The 27,088-nt window shown below is 37.4% G+C and overlaps 2 long non-coding RNA genes across 6 annotated transcripts in view; one reads left to right on the top strand and one right to left on the bottom strand.

Moving 5' to 3' along the window:
• Positions 1–2,656, bottom strand: part of LOC109549361 (uncharacterized) — a 61,121-nt gene extending 58,465 nt beyond the window's left edge. Inside the window, exon 1 of the long non-coding RNA XR_002175650.3 lies at positions 2,547–2,656. This is a non-coding gene — a long non-coding RNA (uncharacterized lncRNA). The remainder of the gene's footprint in view (positions 1–2,546) is intronic.
• The window catches only part of LOC141279165 (uncharacterized), a 205,327-nt gene that overhangs the window by 58,598 nt on the left and 119,641 nt on the right, over positions 1–27,088 (top strand). For 3 of the 5 annotated variants that reach the window (XR_012333044.1, XR_012333046.1, XR_012333043.1), the window contains 3 exons: positions 6,920–7,011; positions 12,671–12,747; positions 15,822–15,974. This is a non-coding gene — a long non-coding RNA (uncharacterized lncRNA). The other 2 variants (XR_012333045.1, XR_012333042.1) reach the window with 2 other exon arrangements.

A 27,088-nucleotide genomic window follows, 5' to 3' on the forward strand; every position in this document is an offset into this window, starting at 1 on the left:
AAATTATCAAAGGCACAATAATATTTTTAGAAATCTTTGAAATTATTTTGAGTTGTACCATAAAATATCCAATCCCAATTTTCAAAAAAATTTAAAAATAGGTGGTGTTAAAAAAAATTGATAAGCTACTTAGTAAGGATCCCTGAAATAATTCTAGAACAATCAAAGACATGCTGAGTGCCTGTGATAGAAGAATTGACTGTCAAAAACCTTGAGTGCATGGTATGAGATATGTCAAATTAATCTCATATTTGACTGAGTTTCTTGAATTGTAGATCAGAGTAATGCTATAAATGCAGTGTATCTTGATTTCCACAAAGACTTTGTGAAATACCCTTAGGCTCTCTGTGTTCTTGCAGACAAACTGGAAAAGCATGGGCTGATTGATAATACAGTTTGTTTTCCCTACACCACCAGCTAACTATTCCTCCTACCTTCATAGGCTCACCTGTTATAATGCTTTTTGGGAACATGTAGGACTCCTCAAAATAAAGTTTCAAAGCCATTAGACTCAATAATCAATAAGTGCCTTTCGAAGTCTATCATTTTATGGTATTTTAGTCACTGTGATCTACAAACTGTCAGTGCAATTCAGTCTCTTCTTAATTAAGGTTGAACAAAAATTTTATAGACTGATTCCCATCCCATCCTAGGTGGACATCATTCTTTTTGTAAAATTCTTAATCCACAGAGAAGCAAATCAATATCAGTAAATATTTAATTTAAAAAATACCATTCAGAAATAAAGACAAGATTTATTGTTACACTATTAAATATATTTAATAGTTTATTAATGTCACAAACACTCTGTTATACTTACAAAGAAGAACTGGTGAGCTAGGTGGGAAGAAATCTGCCTGTAAGATATTATATCAGTCTGACTTCTGCTCTACTCCACCCATTCTACATATTCACCTGTCACCCTGCTCCAATAAATACAAAATGACTAGGCAAAAATTTTACCAGCATAGATATTTTAAGCACCATAATACCAATAATATCAAAAGTATATTGTCAGGACAAAGAGAACTTTTTGACAAGGTAAAAAAGGGAATGTAAGCTAGAATGGAATTGTTTAATTACATCTTACCTGGAAAGAAATGCACTGTTCCAAAAATGGTAGTAAGTCACACCAAGTATACATAACTACAAACCATGCATTTATTTAAATGGGCTGCTTAATTTTACTACTATGTAAATAAAAAATACAGTGTAATGAATTTGTGATAACTGATGATACTGTGATTTGTTATTTTAGTTTAAAATGTATAGAAATTCAAGAAAGGAGACTCCAATTTGACAAGTTAAAAATAAATGGATGGTTTGAGTGTCATATTCAACTATCCCTTCATTGATAGTGATTCACATTATTGCACAAAATAGTTTCCTAACCAGAGTATTGGTTCACTGGTGGAAAACCCAAATCATATTATCATTAAAGGCATGCTGCAATGCTTTCTTTCCAGCATCAGCTAGGGTTCATATTGCACAGGTCATCTTTATACTCAGTTGTCTTCAAACTCTGAACAAATGGAAACTTACTTAATGAGACGACAAATATTTGACCTGACTTGTATCCATTACAATGATCTTCCTTGTAAAGGAAATATATTCCTAGGAAATCCAGAGCCATGCAGGAGAGGAGGTAAAATATGACTTTGAAAGAGAGGATCAATAACAGCGCTCAGCTAGGTTCCCTGCAAATTTGACAAAGCTTGTTTTCAACGTATAGTCTATGTAAACTGTGTGATGTTGTGAGTGTAAGTTCACAGGATTACAGAGTTCAACCTAACCCTGTGAAAGTGTGAACTCTAAGAGTGGGAGGATGAATTGACTCAGCAAACTCAATACACAGGGTCCTCGTCAAACACTTATCCCACATTATTACCCACAGTGAGCACTACTTTGCCTGGGAGCAGCTAACCTTGAATCAGTAAATGATATTTTCCTTCCTGAGAAAGAAGGGTGCATTTTTTGTTTGTATCATATGTATTAGTAAGCTACACTGAGTACAGGACCCTGATTTTATCTTCATCTTTAAGATAAAATCATGAGGAAAATAGCCAGCAGAGAGGCTTTGTTTTTAAGAGAGACAGGTAACCAAGTTATACATAAGATCAACAAGTCTTCCTTTTGAAGTTAACAAATATAAAGTCCATTTCTCAGCTGGAACCAGTCAGATTTGAAATCTTTTCTCCAAATAAGAAATCATGATATTTGCTTCCATAGCAATGATTTTAGAATTTCAACCCTAAATACACTCACAACTTCTTGGTTTACCTGTATCTACTACTCTGAAAACAATGAGAAACAAACTCTAGAGGCTGTCTTACAGACCTCAATTATTAGGGCTACCTCTTTAAAAAAATTTTTTTCCCTCAGAAACTTCAGCTGGAAGAAAATCAGTTTAGCACGATTTTACTTGAAGCTATCCCAGGTAAAGTCATCGTTTCATATTCACCCATTCACTCAAAAGCATTTAAGTGATTTAGGAAAAGTTAAGCATAAGGGAGAAGATAGCACTTTCAAATAAATCCAAATCTTACCTGGTAAATTGAAATGGAACAATACCCCTGAAATCCTTCTTGACTTGCGCTCCTCTGCTCAAGGGACAACTAAATCACAGCAGCCAATATTCTTAAACCCTGAAAGAAAAATCAGGAAGCTTGATCTGTGCACATAATGGCCTGCATAATGTAAGAAAGCGCCGTTTCTTGGCAACTAGGAAACAATCCTTTTCAATTAACTCACAGCAATTGGCCCACGTTTGTTGTGAAACAGAGAGTAAAGAAAATGTTTTAAGAACTCAAAAGAACCTGGTAATAGCTCACCAAGAAAGCCAGGTCAGTTTGTTCATTTTGAAAAGCATTTTAATTAATTGACTGCCCATTCTATTTGCCTAACCCTTTGCTAGGAACTTTCATTGACCTACCTGTCTCACTTCCTTGTTGCATTATTTACCTAAAACCCCAGTCCTGAAGAGTTGCATTTATTGTTGCAGCAACACAGTGAAAAGGCGAAAGATAATTCTAGCAAACCAGTGGTATGTAATGTTATTCTGCCTACCATTTTGCATACCATATTTTGCTTTCTACAACATCAGCTTGAATGTAGCCCTGGATGCTGACTAAGATACATAATTCAAAACAGTTGTATGCTATAGTCTCTGCGTTGTTAAAGACCAGCTCCAGCAGGCATTAATTTTAGGTGATAGGTAGGAAGTGCCGCTGGGGTAGGTTAATTTTGTGCTGATTTAACTATTTTGGGTGATTCATATATACAGCCGTCCTTGGGGGGATTTGTTCCAGCCCCCTACCCCCCACCCCCCACCGAGAATAACAAACTCCATGGATGCTTAAGTCCCTTATGTAAAATGGCATAGTATTTACACACAACCTATGCACATCTTTCTGTATAGTTTAAATCTTCTCTAGTTTACTTATAATACCTAATACAATATAAATACTATGGAAATAGTTGGAAGTACAATGTAAATGCTGTGTAAATAGTTGCCAGGCACATAGCAAATTCAAGTTTTGCTTTTTGGAACTTTCTGGAATTTTTTTCTTCAAATATTTTTGATCTGTGGCTGGTTGCATCAGTGGATGCAGAACCCACAGATATGGAGGACAAACTGTACTTGTGAGAATCTGATGAACTCTTTGGATAATCTTCTTAGGGTGCTTTGCATTCTTCCATACATACTTGAAATTTAATATATTAATAGGGGCTGTATGTGGGACCCTTATTTAAGAATCTCTGTTCAAAAAAGCAAGTGGTAAGGAAAATATGTTATACAGAGATAATTTTTGCTGTTAATCAAACTTTAGCAGTGCAAATAGTAAAGTTTTAACTATCAAGTATGACTGTATCTCCCAAATGAGAAGACATTTTAAGATAGATAATTTCCATATCCAACTAAAGCCAAATTGGATGAATTTTGTCTTCATTCCCACCCCCCACCCCCCCCCCCACCATTTTGCCAAGATTTACCAAGAGTGTCTGTTATGGTGTTTACTTTCAACAGCTCTTTTCGTTTTTCCTTTTATCATCCAATTCTCCCTAAAATGTGTCAATCTGGTCGTGCTATCATTAATGGGCAATTCTTAGGTAATATTTTTTAAAATATAACCTTTTGGAGGAATTATCTTCACACAAAGCACTTTCTCTGTTGGTGAGAACTTGAGGCAGTGTCGTAAACTGTTGAAGGTGATGTATTTGGGTAGACCTTCTGGCACCTTCAGATCACATTCCTTGACAGCTGTGTACACTTTCCATGGACAGAACTGGCTGGGATAATTTTATAAGTGTTTCTTCAGCTTTCTGACTCTTCCACTTGCTAGCTCCATGACCTCAGGCAGATTTGTTAAACATTTTGTGTCTCAGTTCCCTTATCTGTCAAATGAAGTTAATAATATTTACATCATAGGGTTATTTTGGAGATTGACTAAGATTACATATGTAAAGCTTCTTAAAACAGTGCCCAGCAAATGGTAAGTGCTCAAAGGTTAGCTATATTATTAACATCATTGTTGTTGTTGTTAGCATTTCTGAACTAAGTAACTTTCAAGGTCCTTTTCAGATTTAGGATTTCCAAAATCCTATGTAATCCTTACATAAAAATCTAAAGTAATGTTAAAAAAAGGCTCTTGAGGCATATAATATAAAATTACTCTTCTTCCTTTTTTTATAGATAAAACCTCATTTATGGGCTTCCCTGGTGGCGCAGTGGTTGAGAGTCCGCCTGCCGATGCAGGGGACACGGGTTCGTGCCCCGGTCCGGGAAGATCCCACATGCCTTAGAGTGGCTGGGCCCGTGAGCCATGGCCGCTGAGCCTGCGCTCTGCAACGGAAGGGGCCACAGTAGTGAGAGGCCCATGTACCGCAAAAAACAAAACAAAACAAAACAAAACAAAAAAAACCCCAAAACCTCATTTATCATCTAATATGTCTAATATTTAGAGCTTTGTATGCCTTTTTCACTAACAAAGAAAAACACACAATTATTTTGAAAAGTTAAAAATCTCTTTATCTTTCTGAAAAATTCATTCATGTTAAACAGATTGATTTAATTTAACCAAATGCATAGAGAAGCAGAAATTCTGCAAGAATCTTTTCTAAGACATTTTATTATGGGCAATGCAATTATAAAAGAATCACAAGCTTTTCTTCTTGTATTCTTAAAATGTATGGACCATTGCTTCAGCTTTTGGCATCCAATTGGATGTATTTTTAACCAGCAGCTGCAGATCCTAGTATTTGAGAGGAAATGCATGCTTTTCAGTATTCACAGTGTAAACACAGTCCATCCAGAGTGGCCATAAAGACTCCATCTGATCCTCTCCAGCTTAAAAGACAGGTTTAACCTTAGGTCTTGACCAAATGCACTGTGCAGCTTCCTCAATCGAATACCACGCCATATCTCTGCTAGGAAAAAGTTCAACATTATTCTAAGAGGCCAAATGAACCAACCTTCTTTGGAGGGATTGGATTCAGCTACTCGAGGAGATATTTACCATCATATGCTTGGTACATGGAAGTGCCTCCCTTGTTTTTTATTTCTAGCAGTCTTGTTTGCCTCAATATCTTGAAATAGCAAATTCTGGCACAGGGGAAATTACCTATGAAATTACCTATGAAATGTGCAAACAAACTGAAAGGACAATATTTGTTTAAAAGTACCTAACTCTGGAGGGTAACAGAAATACTCTGGAAAACATCAATCTAGTATTTCTCTTCACAGAAGATTGGATGGATGTAATGTGAAAACAGTGCTGCATAAGCTACTGGGAAGTGTGAATTCCTCATCACAAATTCTATAACAGTCTAAGTCACAGAGTTATTTCCCTTCCGTAACTCTGAGAAAGTCCTCAAAGTTCAGTGCTACCAATTCAAGCAACACAAAACATAGCATGATATATAGCATTTATTAGTAACTTTTGAGTACCTTTATTTCTAATTCAATATAATGTTGAAAAATGATTCATCATGGGAAATACTAAAATTTAAATAAAAATAAAATCAATGCTCTCACACAAAAAATATAGAAGTCACAGGTAATCCTTCTACAGCTTATAAATTTGCAAACAAGACACTAAATCTCATATGACACAGGTTAATGAGGATTCTGCAAAATAATTTTTACGGACAGTCATGATGAAATATTTTACAAAATAAAGTATTTTATAAGCATTGACTAAAAATAGAAATAAAAGTTTAGCAGAGTACAGTCAGTCAAACTGAATATTTCTGAGTTCTCATTTTTGGAGCTAAGAAAAAAATTGAGGACAGTATAAGGAACTGCCTAAATTCCCATCAGAAGGGTAAGGTTTCCATAATCCAGGATTCTAGTTAAGCTTCCAGTAAGAAAGAACTGACCTGGGAAACTTACAATAGACTACCAGACTGGGCCCCTCTTACCTCTCATTTCTTACTGTTCTCCCCTTAACTGACTCTACTTGGCCTGCCAACTATTCTTTAAAACACAGCATCTCCTCTACTTCCTTCACATCTTTCCTTAAATGTCATCTTCTCAAGAACCTTTCTCTGACCACCCTATCTGAAACCACAACCCCTGCCCAGCCCCACTGACACTCCCTATTCCCTTCCTGCCTTAATTTTCTATCATTTATTGCCACATTCGATACTTACAGTGTTCATTTTCTGTCTCCCCCCCACTAGACCATAGACTCTATGAAAGCAGGAATTTGTATCTGCTGTGTTTACTGGTATATCCCCAGCATCTATTGATAGAATGTTCCTAGTATACTATAACTACTACTACACAGGATTAAAGAGGGTCCCCATTAAAAAGGATGATATTGTTAACATTTAGAGATAGAAAGGACTTTACTCAGCATGAGAAGTAGAGAAAAAAATTATTTAAAAGATTCATTTAAATCTCTCTGTGCTCTTCTAGGAAAAAGAAACATAAGAAGGAACTGAAGTATGGGAATCTTTTCAACCATTACAATGCTTCAAGGTATATTTATTTTCCATTCTTTCACAAAGGTAAGCATGGGTAGTTATTGTTTAACCCTATCAAAAGCTAATAATTGTGTCACTTTAGCCTTGGGGAAATGAGAAACAGGAAACATTTTATCAAGGTGCATAGATTCATAAGTAATATTTTAAAAGGTTATTTGAAGGGTGTTAACAGAATTGCTTTTGAACAGACCTGTATTAAGGTAAAATAAAAATTCTATTTTTTTTTGAAAAACCTGGAAATTGGCCACTGATACCCTTTTTTTTTTTTTTTACTTACATGGCTAAGCTGAATATTACTTTTTGAGCAAAACCACTATAGAAATAAGCCTAAGCAATGGAACTTATTATTCTAATTATAATGGCAAGATTACCGCATTATATTGCAGAGTGCATTTCTTCCAAATGGCCTAACTCAACAGATTAAAACAGGAATGACCTCATCAGTTCATCTGAAAAGCAAGGAAAGGCCTTGCCTACCTCAGAATCTTTCTTTCACTCCTTCCACAACTCTTGTTCCTTAGGAAAGTTCGCTTTTGTTTGTATATTAGACTGGGCTTTTCTCCCATAATAATATGAAAATACCTCTAAGTTATTTGCAGTGACATTGTAATGGCCTAGTGGCTTTCCAACTGTTTCACCTAGTGGACAGCTGAGTCTTGTTCAAAGGACAACCTCTGACCACAGGTGCATAGAAGTGCTGGGAGAGGGGCTGTGTGCAAAATTGGAACTAACATGAGAACAGAAAGGGGAGGAGGAGGTGAGAAATGTTTCCAACTTCCTGCTTTGTCCTGTGTACAGGAGACAAGTGACTCTCTCAAAGTCAGATAATCTCCAAATACTTCCTGACATTCCATTCCTTTTCCATTCCAACATCTTCAAAATCTCTTCAACAAGTAAGTTAGCATTAACAAATCACCATCACATGTATACTGCATTTCCAACAATGTTATCTATATGCCCTTCCCAAAATATTCTCTCTCCCTCTCCCTCAATTTCCCTCATTCTCTCTCTCTGCCTTCCTGCCTCCCTCTCCTTCTCCACTTCTCCCTTCTCCCTCTCTCTCTTTCATACACACACTCACACACACACACACACACACACACACACACACACACAAAACCTATTGAAAGTGTATGCTCACTCTTATCTGACTTGTTAACTATACATCTACTGTGTGCCAAGCCCTGGTAAGTAAATTACATGTGTTATTTCATTTAACCCTTAAAACAACCTTAGAAGTTGAATACTTTTATCTCCATGTTACAAATGAGGGAAATGAGCCACAGAGAGGTTAAGTAAATTCTCTAGTCATACCTAGTAACCAGAGAGGCTAAAACCAGATCTGACTCCAAATTGCTTCCTTTGAATCATCATGCTTTATGAGCTCTCCTCAACCCCCTGTCATATCCAACAAATGATTATATTTGAAAATTCCCCTGACTTTTGTCTGTTAAACAAATAATAACATAAATTAGAATGCCTGGCAAATCTACTGCTTATGACCTTATGAATAGATTTCTTTAGTTCAATTAACATTTTTTTTGGCTTTTTATAAAACACCATGAAGATCTTTTAAGGACAAAAGAAGGAAACATTTTCATGTGGTCTTATGTAATGATGTGCAATTTAGACCTAATCCTTTTAGCCCAGAGATGGAAGACTGACACTCTAAACAAAGCTCATTGTGTTCTTTTGTGCTGCCATAACAAGGTATTTAAAGGATGAAATTCTGGCTGGCAGATGGCCTTCTTGGCATAACTCTACGTGCATCACAGAAATTGTTTTGTTTCAGGGGATTCAAACAAGATGCCTGACATTTCTCAGAAGATATTTCTACTTGTAAATACGGTAACTTGTTAGGTAGGGGTGTTAAAGGGACAATAATGAAGGCTTTTACGGCCTTTTTCCTGTCTGTAACTTTGTATGATATGTAAAAAGTGCATTTACAGAAACTCATCCAACCTCAGTGAACACTCACACTTGAAGCCCTGAGTTGCTGTGTTAGAATTCCAATTACCCAAAGCTTCCAAGATGTGAGGAAACTAAGCCAGATGTTGGGGCCACCTGTATGTGCTTCAGTGGACAGCAGAGCTCAGCTCCCAGTTGACAGCTAGTGTCGACTGCCAGCCATGAGAGGGAGCCTTCTTGGACATCCAGCCCAGCTGAGCCTTCAGATGACCGTAGCCCTGGCCAGCATTTGACAACAACTGCATGAAAGACTCCAGGCAGGATTTGCCCGGCTGAACCCTTCCTAAAATTCCTGTCAGACAAAATCATGAGCAAAATGAAATGAATGTTTTATATAAGTAGGTTTTAGGTGGATTTGCTATGTAGCAAAAGTAACAGGTTTTGTTACCTGGAAGTAGGGTGTTACCAGGACCAGTGAGCATCAAAGTGACTGTCAGTGAAGGCTTGAAGGAGAGTGAGTGAAATGTTATTGGGGGCTGGAAGATAGAAGACCTTGGATATGTAGTGGTGGGAAGTTTATGAAAACTATCACTGCAGAATATAGAACTGCACCTAGTGAACTAATTGATCTGGATAAGGATATTTCTGGCTAAATGTTGAAAGTGACAATTAAGGTTTTCTAGCTACTATCATAAAATGAAGATAAAGAGATATGAGTTAAAATAGAAACTATTCCATTTTCAAGCAGAATGTAGAACAAGTAAAAATGGCCCTTGCTTTGCTAGGTTTAAAAATAAAACCAATTCTCATCTCTAGTCTCTCCCAGAAGAAGACTCTCAAAAGTAAACAAGAGCCTCAGGCCAAAGAGTAAATCCAGGGTGCTGTCAGGAAACATGGTCTTAGGGTAAATATGAAGTAAAATGTATAACTGTAAAATCCTTTCTTAAGACATAGAAAGATTTAAGGTGATTTCTCAGAGACCCTTTCAAAAGCCTTCTATGGATTTTTAGGATGTGCCTCACGGCATCTCTATTTTCAGTTGAACAACAGCCCTTCTGAGAATTTTAAACAGTCTCATAGGGAACCCAAAGTAGAGATCTGCTCTTAGGTCAAATTTTCAGGTTTTGTATAGGGATACACTGTTCAAGATTGAATATTTTTAAGCAAAAAGGAAGTTATCATACCATTACATAAGCCAAAACCAACCCAAGTTTCAAATGAGGATTTTTTTTTTTTGAAGTTTACCTCAACAGACTCTAAAATATAACATTCTGTTTGGAAGGGGAAGTGTGTACATGGCCATTGTGATTTTGCCTGACCAAAGTCCCCTACCAAGCTCCATTTGTTGAGACAGAGTCCCCCAGATGTAGGACATCTACCGTTCAATCAGTTACCAGCAAGCTTTGGAATCCCCAGCAGAGGCTGCTAATTTGTTAACCATATACTAGCTTGCATTCTCAAGCAGTCCAATTTGAGGGAACAGACAGCGGGATTGTGAGTTTGAAGAGAGCATGCTGTGTTGCAATAGTGGCAGGCTTCAGAGGCAGAGATGTGAGGGAGATTAAAAGAAAATTTACAGGCTTGGCATTAGGAAGTACACATGATCTCAGTCCTGCCAGAGCTTCACCTCTGTGATGAAATACTTGACAGCATCGACAGGTGTACTTGATAATGTGGAAAGTTACAGAGACTGGTACATCTGCTCCCCTACCATGTACCAACAGGAAGGAGAAAAGTTCTCTGGAAATGTGTTAATGCTAGAGAGTCTTTTGCAATGAGCCATATGACAAAGTGCTATTGAACAGTTTGGAAAATCAGATTCAGTCAAAGCATGTTATTACAAGAGCGACATACAGTAAGGCATTATTGGAGAAGCTTTAGAATGGGAGATCTAAATTCGCCTTGTTAGTAAAGATTTATACAGGAAGAGGAGAGAGAAAGGTGACAGATCCTGTCTTGATGGAACCCAACCAAATGGCAGACTTGAACTGGAGACCTTAGTAGAGACTTGGGGAGTTGCAGCCGATGTTGCTGGTTTAGCAGTAAAATCAACTTCCCTCTCAGAAAACCTGGTGAGAGACTGTGTCCATTAACTTAGTGTATGAAGTCTGATCTCAGAGAGAACAGCTGGAACCATCCACCTTTAACTTAGGAGCTACTCATTTATATGGTACATTTTTAATGCATAGGTTGCCAGGTGGCAGTATCTTTCTCCCCCCACTCCTTTTAAAATTTTGTTATAGAAAAGATGGGTATTTCCAAGCAAACAACACTTGCTAGGGGAGACTTTCCTTAGCCATCCAGAAACTAAGAGCAGAAAACAAGGAGGAACCAAGGAGACAACTAATCCCTGCAAGCAAAATTGCCCAATAGATACTCTGGCTCCTTCTTCTTGTAGGAGGCAGAGATCATGCATGTAAGCGCTGAAAACAACAGAAGCTGATGCTCCTTCCTTGTATGTAGAAGTCATTAACCCAAAAGTCAGCCTTGATTCTGAGAGTGGAAAAGATGATAAAGGATGCTGGTGGGAATATTTTTTTCAGGGCCATATTCTCTAAAGCTGTGATCTTCAGTCTAGGGACAACTGTATAACACCCAGAAAGCAATATGCCACAGAGATGGCTGCTGATGCAGGAAGACCCTGCCTGATTAGGTGGGGGCAGCAGCGGTATTGGCACGAGTGACTGGCACTGTGTAGGTGAGTGTGAAAAACCTTCCCAGTATCCAAGTGACAGGGCAGAATCAGAAATAAATAGCTCAGGTGCCAATTTAAATCCTCAAAGAAAAAAAAAAGAGTTGTTTGGGCTCACAGAGGAGTTTGAGGCTTAGGTGCCAAAAGTAAGTTCAGTCCTGTTTTTTCACCTATACCTCAGAAGAGGATTTATTTGTACAGAAGGTGAACAAGAGGCTCCATTTCCCCCTCAGGATGCTGTATTTGATGCTGTTGTGTACCACCCACATCCCCTTCTAGAACCAAGTTCTCTCCAAGTTGACTGGAATTTTGGATGCTGACAGCTCACAGCTGTGTTCTTCTTCAGGAATTGCCCCTGGCTCAAGGAAGCGGCTTCACTCAAAGTTATGCACTCTTCCTGGGATGCAGCACACATTCAATGCCTGGGTCATACAGAATGCAAAGATTCGTCCCGCTTACCTTGATTCTCAAGACATCTCTAAAGGGCCATTCTACCTTCAAAAGTGGATTCATGGAAACCACTGAGGCTGTTCTTATAACAGAGCACCTTCCCTTTTCACGTGTCCTTGATTAGCAGTAATTCCCATAACAAATTAACTTAAACATTTTGATACTAAGTGTCATGACATTTTGCTACATGCTAGGAAAATCAAAATTATGACCTGGTCTCTGACTTCAAAGAGATTTTATCTTATAGAAATGATAACTGACTCCAAAGTATCATACAAGGCTGTATGGCCTAAGCATGAAGGTGCTGAGTCATTCAATTATTAAACCGTAAACACCTGTACGTGCTTTGTGCAGCAGTATAAAGGTCAGTAAGGGTTGGACACTGCTTTTAAGGATTTCAGTGCGTTCAGGGGAGGGAAGGTTTATTCTTGACAGGAGTTTCTTCATGGAGGCTCCGTTTGTTTACATATGTCCTCGCTTACTTCGGAAAAAGAATTTGAGTTGGATCAGAAAAAGTAATTAAGTATTTCATAAAGGGTTGGAGTGTGATGGGGTAGGAGGGAAACTCCAGGATGAAGGAATAACATGAAGACAGTAGGTAGAAGGCCGTTTCCTCACAATGGTTTCTGATAGGGTCTTAAAATTGGCACCGGAGGAGAATATTTAACAGGAAAAGAAAGTCTAAAGTGAGGAGAGGCCTGAAGACAAAGGTAAGGAATTCTGGTTTTGTTTAGTAGGAAGCATGAAGATTTTCTCTTTTATCTCCTATGTTTATTTAAAACTTTATTGTCTAGCTCAGTCTCTATCCCACGTCCTGCCATTTTTTGTTGATGATGGTATCACAATCACTGTACTAGACATACTCATTTTATGACTCACCTTCATTCCATTTCATTTGTCTCCATCCTTGGCCATGTTTGTCATCTCACTTTAAGAAATAATAAACTGTTGTTGTTTTAAACCACTTGGTTTTGGGGTAGTTTGTTACACAACAGTAGACAACTGATACACAATTTGGACTTTCGCCCAAAAGCCTCACTCAGGGTAGCCTTGAAGGACAGCAGTGAGGGACAGTCTCACCATTGGCAGAGGTTTGGGTGTGTGCATGATTATTTATTTTGTGTCAAAAGAGAAGCAGGTTGATATAAGATTATACATGGACTCATTAGCAGTGACAAACAGTTTGGTTCATTGTTCAGGGGCTTGGATGGAGAAAGAAGAGTGAGAGTTTTCGAGAAGAGGCATTTGAATTGACATATAAACACGGGCATAAAGTGTGGATATCTTTGATTCACATCAAAATGCCCACCAGAGAGAATTTGTTGAAGGGGCACTAAATAACCATGTAGAATAACTTAGCCAGTCTTTGTTGAAAGTCACTGCAGTGTTGCACAAAGGGTTTATACAGGAGAAACTATGGAGACAGGGATGGAGGCTGTGCATGAGCCCAACAATGTGGGCACTCCAGAGCAGACCTAATAGTGCTGCTGCCAATCACCTAACCTACCAGCAGCAAGACTAATGCTGCCCTCTAATATGGCACGGTACCTTGAGGGGACCAACTAGACAAAGCTGATTACACTATGTCTGTGAAATCTCGAGAGGCAGAAATTTATTTTGAGTGGTGTTCTCTATATGACTGCCTTTCCTGCTCATTAGACTCATAGGCTGCACCATTAACCATGAGCAAACAAAATGTTTGATCTACCAATATGTGATCCTACATAAATTTCATTGGCCCAAGCAATGCACTTTACATCAAATGAGGTGTAACAGTAGGCATCTGACCATGAGATTCACTGGTCCTATCACATTTTACCACCCTGATTCTGCCGGCCTGATAGTGATGGAATGGCTTTTTGAAGGTATACACCTAAGGTGGAAAGTTGGAAATTATACTGTGCAAGAATGTGGTATATACCTTCATCCTACAGAATCAAGAGCACACCCTAAATCATCAACCATTCTGTGCTGCTGTATTCCCCAAGGGAAAATATGTGGATCTGGGAACTAAGGGTTGCAAGGAGAAGGGACTATGCTTATTATCACTTCCAATGACCCATTTGGGGAACTTGTTCTTCCCATCCCCACAACTCTACATCCTGTAGGTGTTTAATGGCACATTAAATATAATACATTTGGCACACAAGTGATCTGCTTAGAGAAGAGGGTGAAGGGAAGGGGGTTCTTGGTATTGCTCTAACCAATTTTAATGGTAAATGGACATGTGCAGAAGCCACAACCTGAAAAGGGCACAGCAACTATGGGCCCAGACCCCCTCAGGGAAAGGGGCCTGGGTCATCCACCAAGTAAGTGCTGGAGACCAGCTGACTACCCATTGATTGTCAAGGGTGGGTGAACTCTAGTAGATGAGGTTAATAGATGAGGGAGACTATAAATATCAGGTGCAGCCTAGAGAATAGTTGGAGGGGTGAGGGCAGCTGAGGGTGGGGGAGGAAGGAGAAAGGGAGAAGGAGGTTAACACTAGTTTGTCCCACTAAACTTCCTCTAAAAACTTTCCGAGGAAAGGAGGAGAATTGTAATCCTGAAGGAGTTGTTTCCTTGTGGAGGGGATATGCTGTACAAAGCAAGTGGAACTAAATGGCATGGGATGGACTGTAGTGGATGCATTTGGAGACCTCCTAGATTCCCCTTCCTGGTTAAGGCTTCATGGTCCCAGATGCTGGGAGTACTGACATGCAACTCTGGGAATTGCCCTCAGCTGAAGGAAACTGCCATGCTCAAGTCTCAGCTCTAGTTCCTGGGGGCAGCCATATCTGATGATTGATTGTTGTGGGGTACATTCCTTAATGTGGGACATCTTTGTAGATCATCTCATTCTTGAGGGATCTCTGTGGCATTCGCTGAGACTACTGTTTCAACTGTATCTCATTTCAAATTCTACCTTTACTTAATCTAGCTTCCTTGCTCCTTCAAAGAGCACTTCTGTTTTCAAGAGCACTTCTGATAAACCTCCTGCCTGCAAATTCCAGGTGAACTTTACCTGGAACAGTAAGGTGTATTTATATACCTAAATTTCTAAGAAAGGCAGCTCCTGAAGCCTCCTTTATTCTGATAACCTCCCTAAGCAGTATCGTGTATATAATGCTGAGTGTAGGAGATCCTTATATTCCACACAAAATAAGAGGAATTCAAAATTCACAGGAAGCAATTTCATAGACAGGGAACAAAGACCACATGAGAAAGTGAAAGAAAGATGAGGAAACCTGGTAAATGTGGGAGGAGTAGATTTCCTGTTGAAACTAGTGAAGGGATTGAGTTTTACATCCAGGTTGACAAGGAGGAAAGAAAGTAGGCATATATTTATATAGGAGTCACACAGACAAGATCTATAGATCCCCCCCCATCAGAACTTCTACATGTCTTTGAAATTGGAACTTTGAGAGGCAGAAAAATCCATGGCAGATATCGAATTATAAAATACATTAGGTGTATCAAGTTGTATTCTTTTAGAGTTGAATTTGTTTTCACACTAGTATCTCTTCCTAAATGCATTTTTTTAAGTTTTCTTTTTAATTTTTAAAAAGTATTAGGCTGTGCCCTGTCTTAGTTGTGGCACGTGGGCTTCTTAGCTTGTGGTATGCATTTGGGATCTAGTTCCCCGACCAGGGTTCAAACCCGGAACCCCTGCAATGGGAGCTTGGAGTCTTACCCACTGGACCACCAGGGAAGTCCCCCTAAATGCACTTTTGAAAAATTATTTGGTGCTGTTATTTTGATTTATCAGCCTTGAGGTCATACTTGACTTTGCTTTCTCTCAAAGGCTATATCCAATACGTCTGGAAACCTCATTGGCTCTACCTTCAAAATATATTCAGAATTCAGGACGTTCCTCGGGCAAAAAGGAATATGAGACCAACCATAAACCTGGCTCTACATCAAGAAATGAAGAGTATGGGAAATGGAGTAAAACAAGGTAATATAAAATTAATTTTTCTTATTTTAGTTCCTTCAAGAGATAACTATCTAAAGCAAAAACAGTAGTAATGTATTATATATTTATTGCAAATGTAAACATAAGTCTGATAAAAGCAGATGCGAGGGAGCAGTTGGGCATATACTATTTTTTTCAATACGTTTATTGAAGTATAGTTGATTTACAATGTTGTGTTAATTTCTGCTGTACAGCAAAGTGATTAAGTTATACATCTACATTGTATATATTCTTTTTTAAATATTGGGCATATACTATTTTAAGGTCCTTACACTACATTTGAAGTGATGTAATATGGTTTTAAGGTAGATCTTGATTAATTAAACATATATTTTAAAACATATAGCAACCACAGACCTTTTTATAAAAAGGTAAAAGCCCATAGTAGAAATAAACTGGAATAAAAACAACACTCTGAATTCAAAAGAAGGCAGGAAAAGGAAAAAAGAAACAAAGAATGGATAAAACATTAGAAAACAGCTAGCAAGAAAGAGTTTGATCTAACCATGAAATAATTATATTAAATGTAAATGAAATAAACACATCATCTAAAAGCCCAGAATGCCAGGTTGGCTAAGAAAGCAAGACTCAACTATATGCTGTCTCCAAGAAACCCATTTTTTTTTAAAAACACGTTTTTTTTAAAAAAATGAATTTATTTATTTATTTTTATTTTATTTATGGCCGCATTGGGTCTTCATTGCTGCGTGCAGGCTTTTCTCTCTTTGCAGCGAGCGGGGGCTACTCTTCATTGCAGTGCGCGGGCTTCTCGTTGTGGTGGCTTCTCTTGTTGTGGAGAGCAGGCTCTAGGCACGCGGGCTTCAGTAGTTGTGGCACGCAGGCTCAGTAGCTGTGGCTCGCACACTCTAGAGCACAGGCTCAGTAGTTGTGGCTCATGGGCTTAGTTGCTCCACGGCATGTGGGATCTCCCGGACCAGAGCTCAAACCCGTGTCCCCTGCATTGGCAGGCGAATTTTTAACCACTGCACCACCAGGGAAGCACAGAAACCCATTCTAAATATAGAACACAGATAAGTTAAAAGTAAAGAGATGGGAAAATATATACTATGAAAATACTAATCAAAAGAAAGCTGAGTAGCTATGTTTATAACTGACAAAGTAGACTTTAGAATAATAAATATTACCAGAGATAAAGAGGAGCATTACATAATGATAAAAAGGTCAATTCTCCAGGAAAGCATTATAATCCTACATGTGTATGTATCTAGCAACAGACCTTCAAAATACATAAAGTAAAAATTGATAGAAAGAAAGGAAAAAATTCACAATTATGGTTGGAGATCAACACTCCTCTCTCACCAATTGATAGGACAAATAGAAAGTATGTTCAGGATATAAAAGACCTAAACATTATTGACAACTTGACTTAATTAGTAATTGTAGGACACTCCATCCAACAACTGTAGAATAGAAATTGTTTTCCAGTTGAAAAGGAACATGCACTAAGATAGACCATCTTCTTTTTTACCAGTGTTTTCTTCATTTTTTTGAATTTTTGCATTTTATTTTATTTATTTTTTTACACAGCAGGTTCTTATTATTTATCCATTTTATACATGTTAGTGTATCCATGTCAATCCCAATCTCCCAATTCATCACACCACACTCCCACCCCGACCCCTCCCTGCCACTTTCCCCCCTTGGTGTCCATACATTTGTTCTCTATATCAGTGTCTCAATTTCTACCCTGCAAGCTGGTTCACCTGTACCATTTTTCTAGGTTCCACATATATGTGTTAATATACGATATTTGTTTTTCTCTTTCTGACTTACTTCATTCTGTATGACAGTCTCTAAATCCATCCACATCTCAACAAATGACCCAATTTCATTCCTTTTTATGGCTGAGTAATATTCCATTGTATATATGTACCACGTCTTCTTTATCCATTCATCTGTCAGTGGACACTTAGATTGCTTCCGTGTCCTGGCTATTGTAAATAGTGCTGTAATGAACATTGTGGTACATGACTCCTTTTTAATTATGGTTTTCTTAGGGTATATGCCTAGTAGTGGGATTGCTGGCTTGTATGATAGTTCTATTTATAGTTTTTTAAGGTGCCTCCATACTATTCTCCATAGTGGCTGAATCAATTTACATTCCCACCAACAGTGCAAGAGGGTTCCCTTTTCTCCACACCCTATCCAGCATTTATGGTTTACAGATTTTTTGATGATGGCCATTCTGACTGGTGTGAGGTGATACCTCATTGTAGTTTTGATTTGCAGTTCTCTAATGACTAATGATGTTGAGCATTCTTTCATGTGTTTGTTGGCAAACTGTATATCTTCTTTGGAGAAATGTCTATTTAGGTCTTCTGCCCATTTTTGGATTGGGTTGTTTGGTTTTTTGATATTGAGCTGCATGAGTTGCTTGTATGTTTTGGAGATTAATCCTTTGTCAGTTGCTTCGTTTGCAAATATTTTCTCCCATTCTGAGGGTTGTCTTTTTGTCTTCTTTGTAGGTTCCTTTGCTTTGCAAAAGCTTTTAAGTTTCATTAGGTCCCATTTGTTTATTTTTGGTTTTATTTCCATTACTCTAGATCAAAAAAGATCTTGCTGTGATTTACGTCAAAGAGTTTTCTTCCTATGTTTTCCTCTAAGAGTTTTATGGTGTCCACTCTTACATTTAGGTCTCTAATCCATTTTGAGTTTATTTTTGTGTATGGTGTTAGGGAGTGTTCTAATTTCATTCATTTACATGTAGCTGTCCAGTTTTCCCAGCACCCCTTATTGAAGAGACTGTCTTTTCTTCATTGTATATCCTTGCCTCCTTTGTCATAGATTAATTGACCATCGGTGTGTGGGTTTATCTCTGGGCTTTCTATCCTGTGCCATTGATATATATTTCCGTTTTTGTGCCAGTACCATACTCTCTTGATTACTGTAGCTTTGTAGTATAGTCTGAAGTCAGGGAGTCTGATTCCTCCAGCTCTGTTTTTTTCCCTCAAGACTGCTTTGGCTATTTGGGGTCTTTTGGGTCTCCATACAAATTTTAAGATTTTTTGTTCTACTTCTGTAAAAACTGCCATTGGTAATTTGATAGGGATTGCATTGAATCTGTAGATTGCTTTGTGTAGTACAGTCATTTTCACAATGTTGATTCTTCCAATCCAAGAACATGGTATATCTCTCCATTGTTTGTATCATCTTTAATTTCTTTCATCAGTGTCTTATACTTTTCTGCATAAAGGTCTTTTGTCTCCCTATGTAGGTTTATTCCTACATATTTTATTCTTTTTGTTACAATGGTTAATTCGGAGTGTTTCCTTAATTCCTCTTTGACATTTTTTATCATTATTGTTTAGGAATGCAAGAGATTTTTGTGTGTTAATCTGGTATCCTGCTACTTTACCAAATTCATTGATTTGCTCTAGTAGTTTTCTGGTGGCATCTTTAGGATTCTCTATGTATGGTGTCATGTCATCTGCAAACTGACAGTTTTACTTCTTCTTTTCCAACTTGTATTACTTTTATTTCCTTTTCTTCTCTGATTGCCGTGGCTAGGACTTCCCAAACTGTGCTGAATAAAAATGGCAAGGTGGACATCCTTGTCTTGTTCTGATCTTAGAGAAAATGCTTTCAGTTTTTCACCATTGAGAATGATGTTTGCTGTGGGTTTGTTGTATATTGCCTTTATTATGTTGAGGTAGGTTCCCTCTATGCTCACTTTCTAGAGAGTTTTTTTCATAAATCAGTGTTGAATTTTGTCAAAAGTTTTTTCTGCATCTATTGAGATGATCATATGGTTTTTCTTCTGCAGTTTCTTAATTTGGTTTATCACATTGATTGATTTGACTATATTGAAGAATCCTTGCATCCCTGGGATAAATCCCACTTAATTGTGGTATATGATCCTTTTAATGTGTCATTGGATTCTGTTTGCTAGTATTTTGTTCAGGATTTTGCATCTATATTCATGAGTGATATTGGTCTGAATTTTTCTTTTTTTGTAGTATCTTTGTCTGGTTTTGTTTTCAGGGTGATGGTGGCCTCATAGAATGAGTTTGGGAGTTTTCCTTCTCTGCAATTTTTGGAAGAGTTTGAGAAAGATAGGTGTTAGCTCTTCTCTGAATGTTTGATAGAATTCACCTGTGAAGTCATCTGGTTCTGGACTTCTGTTTGTTGGAAGGTTTTTAATCACAGTTTCAATTTCATTACCTGTGATTGGTCTGTTCATATTTTTTATTTCTTCCTGGTTCATTCATAGAAGGTTATACCTTTCTAAGGATATGTGCATTCCTTCCAGGTTGTCCATTTTATTGGCATAGAGTTACTATTAGTAGTCTCTTAGGATGCTTTGTATTTCTGCGGTGTCTCTTGTAACTTCTTTTACATTTCTAATTTTATTGATTTGAATTCTCTCCCTCTTTTTCTTGATGAGTCTGGCTAATGGTTTATCAATTTTGTTTATCTTCTCAAAGAACCAGCTTTTAGTTTTATTGATCTTTGCTATTGTTTTCTTTGTTCTATTTCATTTATTTCTGCTCTGATCTTTATGATTTCTTTCCTTCTGCTAACTTTGCATTTTGTTTGTTCTTCTTTCTCTAGTTCCATTCGGTGTAAGGTTAGATTGTTTATTTGAGATGTTTCTTGTTTCTTGAGGGAGGCTTGTATTGGTATAGACTTGCCTCTTAGAACTGCTTTTGCTGCATCCCATAGGTCTTGGATCGTCGTGTTTTCATTGTCATTTGTCTCTAGGTAGTTTTTTATTTCCTCTTTGATTTTTTTCAGTGATCTCTTTGTTATTTACTAATGTATTGTTTAGCCTCCATGTGTTTGTAATTTTTATGTTTTTTCCCCCTGTAATTTACTTCTAATCTCACAGCCTTGTGGTTGGGAAAGATGCTTGATATGATTTCAGTTTTCTTAAATTTACCAAGGCTTGATTTTTGGCCCAAGAGGTGATCTATCCTGGAGAATGTTCCGTGTGCACTTGAGAAGAAAGTGTAATCTGCTGTTTTTGGATGGAATGTCCTATAAATATCAATTAAATCTAGCTGTGTCATTTAAAGCTTTTGTTTCCTTATTAATTTTCATTTTGGATGATCTGTCCTTTGGTGTAAGTGAGGAGTTAAAGTCCCCCACTATTATTGTGTTACTGTCGATTTCCTCTCTTAGAGCTGTTAGCAGTTGCCTTATGTCTTGAGGTGCTCCTATGTTGGGTGCATATATATTTAAAATTGTTATATCTTCTTCTTGCATTGATCCCTTGATCATTATATAGTGTCCTTCCTTGTCTCTTGTAACATTCTTTATTTTAAAGTCTATTTTATCTGATATGAGTATTGCAACTCCAGCTTTCTTTTGATTTCCATTTGCATGGATCATCTTTTAAAATCCCCTCACTTTCAGTCTGTATGTGTCTCTAGGTCTGAAGTGGGTCTCTTGTAGACAGCATATATATGGGTCTCGTTTTTGTATCCATACAGCGAGCCTGTGTCCTTTGGTTGGAGCATTTAATCCATTCACGTTTAAGCTAATTATTGATATGTACATTCCTATTACCATTTTCTTAATTGTTTTGGGTTTGTTTTTGTAGGTCCTTTTCTTCTCTTCTTTCCCACTTAGAGAAGTTCCTTTAGCATTTGTTGTAGAGCTGGTTTGGTGGTGCTGAATTCTCTTAGCTTTTGCTTTTCTGAAAAGCTTTTGATTTCTCCATCAAATCTGAATGAGATCCTTGCCAGGTAGAGTAATCTTGGTTGTAGGGTCTTCCCTTTCATCACTTTTAATATGTCATGCCACTCCTTTCTGGCTTGTAGAGTTTCTGCTGAGAAATCAGCTGTTAACCTTATGGGAATTCCCTTGTATGTATTTTTCATTTTTCTCTTGCTGCTTTCAGTAATTTTTGTTTGTCTTTAATTTTTGTAAATTTGATTACTATGTGTCTCAGTGTGTTTCTCCTTTGGTTTATCCTTCCTGAGACTCTCTGCTCTTCCTGGACTTGGGTGGCTATTTCCTTTCCCATGTTAGGGAAGTTTTCGACTATAATCTCTTCACATATTTTCTCTGGCCATTTCTGTCTCTCTTCTCCTTCTGGGACCCCTATAATGCATATGTCGTTGCTTTCAGTATTGTCCCAAAGGTCTCTTAGGCTGTCTTCATTTCTTCTCATTCTTTTTTCTTTATTCTGTTCTGCAGCAGTGAATTCCACCATTCCATCTTCCAGGTCACTTATCCGTTCTTCTGCCTCAGTTATTCTGCTATTGATTCCTTCTAGTGTTGTTTTCATTTCACTTATTGTATTGTTCATCTCTGTTTGTTTGTTCTTTAACTCTTCTAGTTCTTTGTTAAACATTTCTTACATCTTCTTGATCTTTGCCTCCATTCTTTTTCCAAAGTCTTGGATCATCTTCACTATCATTATTCTGAATCTTTTTCTGGAAGGTTGCCTTTTTCTGGAAGGTTGCCTCTCTCCACTTCATTTAGTTGTTTTTCTGGGTTTTTATCTTGTTCCTTCATCTGGTACAAAGTCCTCTGCCTTTTCATTTTGTCTGTCTTTCTGTGAACATGGTTTTCATTCCACAGGCTGTAGAACTGTATTTCCTATTGCATCTGCTGTCTGCCCTCTGGTGGATGAGTCTTCCTCCAAGATAGATCATCTTCTGGGTCATACAACCTTAATACACTTAAATGAATTGAAATTGTATAAAGTATGTTTGGGACTTTAACAGAATTAAACTAGAAATCACGAATAGAAAGATATCTAGAAAGTTCCTAAATAGTGGCAAATAAAACTAATTATTTCTAAATAACCCATAGGTCAAAAGGGGAAATCACAGAGGAAATTAGGAATCATTTTGAATTCAATGAAAACAATACACAGCACATCAATTTATGGGATACAGCTAAAGCAGTGCTTAGAGGGAAATATATAGAATTAAATGCTTATATTACAAAGTACTTTCACAATTTAACTATTTCTCAGTTCTTATGATCTGTCACTCTTTCTCACCTGGATTATTGTAAAGCCTCCTAACTTATTTCCTTGCTTCTACCCTTGTCCACTACAGTATGGTTTTAGCAGAGCAGCCAGAGTAAGGGTAATTCATTTAATCCTATCAGGTCACCTACCTCAACATAATAAAGGACATATGTGACAAATCTACAGCCAACATCGTTCTCAATGGTAAAAAACTGAAACCATTTCCAGTAAGATCAGGAACACGACAAGGTTGCTCACTCTCACCACTATTATTCAACATAGTTTTGGAAGTTTTAGCCATGGCAATCAGAAAAGAAAAAGAAATAAAAGGAATCCAAATCGGAAAAGAAGAAGTAAAACTGTCACTCTTTGCAGATGACATGATAATTGTATATGGAGAATCCTAAAGATGCTACCAGAAAGCACTAGAGCTGATCAATGAATTTGGTAAAGTAGCAGGATACAAAATTAATGCACAGAAGTCTCTTCCATTCCTATACACTAATGATGAAAAATGTGAAAGAGAAATTAAGGAAACACTCCCATTTACCATTGCAACAAAAAGAATAAAATACCTAGAAATAAAACTACCTAGGGAGACAAAAGACCTGTATGCAGAAAACTATAAGACACTGATGAAAGAAATTAAAGATGATACAAACAGATGGAGAGATATACCACTTTCTTGGATTGGAAGAATCAACATTATGAAAATGACTATACTACCCAAAGCAATCTACATTTTCATTTTTTTTTTCATTTTAACATCTTTATTGGAGTATAATTGCTTTACAATGGTATGTTAGTTTCAGCTTCACAACAAAATGAATCAGTTATATATATACATATGTTCCCATATCTCTTCCCGCTTGCGTCTCCCTCCCTCCCACCCTCCCTATCCCACCCCTCCAGGCGGTCACAAAGCACCGAGCTGATCTCCCTGTGCTATGCGGCTGCTTCCCACTAGCTATCTACCTTACGTTTGGTAGTGTATATATGTCCATGCCTCTCTCTCGCTTTGTCACTGTTTACCCTTCCCCCTCCCCATAGCCTCAAGTCCATTCTCTAGTAAGTCTGTGTCTTTATTCCTGTTTCACCCCTAGGTTTTTCATGACATTTTTTTTTCTTAAATTCCATATATATGTGTTAGCATACGGTATTTGTCTCTCTCTTTCTGACTTACTTCACTCTGTATGACAGACTCTAGGTCTATCCACCTCATTACAAATAGCTCAATTTCGTTTCTTTTTATGGCTGAGTAATATTCCATTGTATAAATGTACCACATCTTCTTTATCCATTCGTCTGTCGATGGACACTTAGGTTGCTTCCATGACCTGGCTATTGTAAATGGTGCTGCAGTGAACACTGGGGTGCATATATCTTTTTGAAATGTGGTTTTCTCTGGGAATATGCCCAGTAGTGGGATTGCTGGGCCGTATGGTAATTCTATTTTTAGTTTCTGAAGGAACCTCCATACTGTTCTCCATAGTGGCTGTATCAGTTGACATGCCCACCAACAGTGCCAGAGGGTTCCCTTTTCTCCACACCCTCTCCAGCATTTATTGTTTGTAGATTTTCTGATGATGCCCTTTCTAACTGGTGTGAGATGATACCTCATTGTAGTTTTGACTTGCATTACTCTAATAATTAGGGATGTTGAGCAGCTTTTCATGTGCTTCTTGGCCATCTGTATGTCTTCTTTGGAGAAATGTCTATTTAGGTCGTCTGCTCATTTTTGGATTGGGTTGTTTGTTTTTTTAATATTGAGCTGCATGAGTTGTGTATATATTTTGGAGATTAATCCTTTGTTGATTCATTTGCAAATATTTTCTCCTTTCTGAGGGCTGTCTTTTCGTGTTGTTTGTAGTTTCCTTTGCTGTGCAAAAGCTTTTAAGTTTCATTAGGTCCCATTTATTTATTTTTGGTTTTATTTCCATTACTCTAGGAGGTGGATCAAAAAAGATCTTGCTGTGATTTATGTCAAACTGTGTTCTTCCTATATTTTCCTCTAAGAGTTTTATAGTGTCCAGTCTTACTTTTAGGTTTTTAATCCATTTTGGTTTATTTTTGTGTATGGTGTTAGGGAGTGTTCTAATTTCATTCTTTTACATGTAGCTGTCCAGTTTTCCCAGCACCACTTATTGAAGAGACTGTCCTTTCTCCATTGTATATCCTTGCCTCCTTTGTCATAGATTAGTTGACCATAGGTGTGTGAGTTTTTCTCGGAGCTTTCTATCCTGTTCCATTGATCTATATTTCTGTTTTTGTGCCAGTACCATACTGTCTTGATTACTCTAACTTTGTAGTATAGTCTGAAGTCAGGGAGTCTGATTCCTCCAGCTCCGTTTTTTCCCCTCAAGATTGCTCTGGTTATTCGGGGTCTTTTGTGTCTCCATACATATTTTAAGCTTCTTTGTTCAGGTTCTGTAAAAAAGTGACATTGGTAACTTGAGAGGGATTGTACTGAATCTGTAAATTGCTTTGTGTAGTACAGTCATTTTCACAATATTAATTCTTCCAATCCAAGAACATGGTATATCTCTCCCTCTGTGTCATCTTTGATTTCTTTCATCAGTATCTTATAGTTTTCTGAGTACAGGTCTTTTGTCTCCCTAGGTAGGTTTATTCCTAGGTATTTTATTCTTTCTGTTGCAATGGTGAATGGGATTGTTTCCTTAATTACTCTTTCTCATCTTTCGTTGTTAGTGTGTAGGAATACAAGAGATTTCTGTGCATTAATTTTGTATCCTGCTACTTTACCAAATTCATTGATTAGCTCTAGTAGTTTTCTAGTGGCATCTTTATATTTCTGTTTGTATAGTAGCATGTCATCTGCAGAAAGTGACAGTTTTACTTCTTCTTTTCTGATCTGGATTCCTTTTATTTCTTTTTCTTCTCTGATTGCTGTGGCTAGGACTTCCAAAAGTATGTTGAGTAATAGTGGTGAGCTCAGGCATCCTTGTCTTTTTCCTGATCTTAGAGGAAATGCTTTCAGTTTTTCACCATTGAGAATGATGTTTGCTGTGGGTTTGTTGTATATGGCCTTTATTATATTGAGGGAGGTTCCCTCTATGCCCACTCTCCGGATAGTTTTTATCATAAATGGGTGTTGAATTTTGTCAAAAGCTTTTTCTGCATCTTTTGAGATGATCATATGGTTTTTCTTCTTCAGTTTGTTAATATGGTGTATCACATTGACTGATTTGACTATATTGAAGAATCCTTGTGTCCCTGGGATAAATCCCACTTGATCATGGTATATGATCCTCTTAGTGTGTTGTTGGATTCTGTTTGCTACTATTTTGTTCAGGATTTTTGCATCTATATTCATGAGTGATATTCGTCTGTAATTTTCTTTTTTTGTAGTATCTTGGTCTGGTTTTGTTATCAGGGTGATGTTGGCCTCATAGAATGAGTTTGGGAGTGTTCCTTCTCTGCAATTTTTTGGAAGAGTTTGAGAAGGATGGGTGTTAGCTCTTCTCTAAATGTTTGATAGAATTCACCTGTGAAGCCATCTGGTTCTGGACTTCATTTTGTTGGAAGATTTTTAATCACAGTTTCAACTTCATTACTTGTGATTGGTCTGTTCATATCTTCTGTTTCTTCCTGGTTCATTCTTGGAAGGTTATACCTTTCTAAAAATTTTCGATTTCTTCCGGGTTGTCCATTTTACCGGCATGGAGTTGCTTGTAGTAGTCTTTTAGGGTGCTTTGTATTTCTGCGGTGTCCATTTTAACTTCTCCGTTTTCATATCTAATTTTATTGATTTGAATCCTCCCTCTTTTTCTTGATGAGTCTGTCTAAAGGTTTATCAATTTTGTTTATCTTCTCAAAGAACCAGCTTTTAGTTTTATTTATCTTTGCTATTGCGTTCTTGGTTTCTATTTCATTTATTTCTGCTCTGATCTTTATGATTTCTTTCCTTCTACTAACTTTGGGTTTTGTTTGCTCTTCTTTCACTAGTTCCTTTAGCTGTAGGGTTAGACTATTTATTTGAGTTTTTTCTTGTTTTGAGGTAGGATTGTATTGCTATAAACCTGCCTCTGAGAACTGCTTTTGCTGCATCCCATAGGTTTTAGATGTCGTGTTTTCATTGTCATTTGTTTCTAGGTTTTTTTTAATTTCCTCTTTGATTTCTTCAGTGATC

This window comes from Tursiops truncatus, chromosome 7, assembly GCF_011762595.2.
Source record: "Tursiops truncatus isolate mTurTru1 chromosome 7, mTurTru1.mat.Y, whole genome shotgun sequence".
Lineage (NCBI taxonomy): Eukaryota > Metazoa > Chordata > Mammalia > Artiodactyla > Delphinidae > Tursiops > Tursiops truncatus.